Below are 2,500 nucleotides of genomic sequence, written 5' to 3'. Positions count from 1 at the left end.
CATAATTTCACTCGTCATTATCTCCCGTCATTATCTTTCATTACCCTTGGAACTGCAAGTTTTATTGAGCGTCATGAAGTAATGGCGTGTCATGATATGAACTGTAATGGCGCCTGTATTCTTTACGTACTGTAATTCTTGTAACTTTCTGCGTTAGAAAGCCCCAGGTTTTTTCAAGTACCGGAAAACTTTTGTATGTAATTCATAAATAATTATGTATTTTTATAAAAATGAAACTAAAAAAAAAATTATGTAGCGTTTTGTATTTTCATACCGTAATTTTTGAAAGCTCTTTTGATGTTGGAAAGCCCCAGTTTTTTTAAAGATAATTTTTTCAAGCCCTGGAAAACATGTTTACGTAATTCATAAATAATTATGTATTTTTTTTAGAATGAAACTAAAAAAATTATGTAGCATTTTCTACGAAGTTCATTTCATAGCGTTTTAAGTAAATTTGGTAACTGAAGAGAATTTTATATATGGGAAAACAGCATTGTATTTTTTAGAATGAAGCTGCAAAATTATGTAGCATTTTGAATGAAGTTCGTGTCGTGGTGCTTTAAGTAAATTTTATATATGAAGAGAATTTTATATATTGGAAAACAATATTGGATATTATACCATTTTGAGTGGAATTCCGCACATGTTTTTCATTACTTGTTGTTCAGTCATTTGGTATTTTAAAAGGACCCAATACATCTCGAAATTGTAGCGCATTTTGTATATTGTAGCAATTTGGGTGAATTCGTCTTTTCTCGTCATAATATTTTGTGTATTTTTATATTTTACGCAGAAGAGAATTTCGTTACTGTAGTAAATCAATTTTATACATTTTCCTACATCTGTAGTGGAAGTCGCGAAAATATATATTATATGAACATGGAATATATAAATATATATATGAATGAATTTTTATCACATCACCGTGATTCATATACAAGCATTTAGCTACAAAGATCCTTTAATATCCAATTCGCTCTACCTCGGAAATAATATATTTTCATATATGTTACCCGAAGGGGAATTTTTTAGTTGATAATAAGTGCCCACGAGACGACGAACTCACTATCGACTAAAAAATTCCCCCTCGGGTAATGCCATATATATATATATATATATATATATATATATACTCGTATATATATATAATGCCAAACAGAATATCGTTATTGTTGTACATACAATACGTTTATGCATTCCCCTACATTTGTTTTATAAAAATCGCGGAAATATATATTATATGAACGTGAAAATTTAAGGCTATGTTGTATTTTGACTTTTGGTCTTGCTTAATAATGTAGTCATCGGTTCAATACGGTACTGTAGCTGGCTGGAGATGACGTTGTAGGTAAAGTGTATTGATTCTGTCATCTCCCAGCGGAATTATTATCTCTCTCTCTCTCTCTCTCTCTCTCTCTCTCTCTCTCTCTCTCTCTCTCTACTCTCTCTCTCACGACTTTTACCTATAGGCCTTATCACACCCGTACTCGAGAAATCCACACCCCCTCCCCCCTGTCCCTTCCTTTTAATTTCCCTTCCATTATTCCTGTTACCATTCTTTCCTTCCTCTTCTCGTCCTCCTCCTCCTTCTCCCCTTCTTTTTTCTCTCCCTTCCTCCTTCTCCTCCCCTCTTCTTCCTCTCCTCTCCCTTCTTCTCCTTTCCCTTCCCCCTCCTCTCCCCACTTCTTCCTCCTCCCCCTCTTCTTCCTCTCCTCTCTTCCTTTCCTCATCATCTTCTTCTTCTTCTTCTTCTTCTTCTTCTTCTTCTTCTTCTTCTCTCATTTCCTTTCCTTTCACTTCCTCCTCTTCCTCTTCTTCTTCCTTTCCTCCTCCTCCTCTTCTTCTTCCTCCTCCTCCTCCTCCTCCTCCTCCTCCTCCTCCTCCTCCCTCCTCCTCCTCCTCCTCCTCCTCCCCCCTCTTCTTCCTGTCTCCTCCTCCTCCTCCTCCTCCTCCTCCTCCCCTCTTCTTCCTGTCTCCTCCTTCTCCTCTCCCTCGCCTTTCCTCCTCCTCCTCCTCCTCCTCCTCCTCCTCCTCCTCCTCCTCCAGTGAGGAGGGCCATATTACACAGCATCCAGCATTACAATTATATTAGCCATCTTGCCTTCAGCCATTTAACGAAGGCAATTAGACCAGATATTTTGAGGTAAAATTGGTGCTAGGACTCTTAGTCTTCAGTACAGACGAGAGAGGTGGTTGGGTGTCCCAAGAATTTGTTGGGTGGGGTGAGGTGGGGTGGGGTGACTGCCTGCTGCATCTCTCTCTCTCTCTCTCTCTCTCTCTCTCTCTCTCTCTCTCTCTCTCTCTCTCTCTCTTTCTCTTTTTTAAATGTATATATTTTTTTAGGCTGAAGGTTGATGAACACGAATTTGTTCATGTATATATTATATATATGTGTGTTTGTGTGTGCAGTGATTGTGTTTGTGTGTATATATACATGTATATATGTATATATATATATATTTATAATATTATCTATATTTCTAAATTCTAATTAATTATC

The sequence above is a fragment of the Macrobrachium rosenbergii genome, chromosome 5, assembly GCF_040412425.1.
Source record: "Macrobrachium rosenbergii isolate ZJJX-2024 chromosome 5, ASM4041242v1, whole genome shotgun sequence".
Taxonomy (NCBI): Eukaryota; Metazoa; Arthropoda; class Malacostraca; order Decapoda; family Palaemonidae; genus Macrobrachium; species Macrobrachium rosenbergii.
This window is presented reverse-complemented; position numbering follows the sequence as displayed.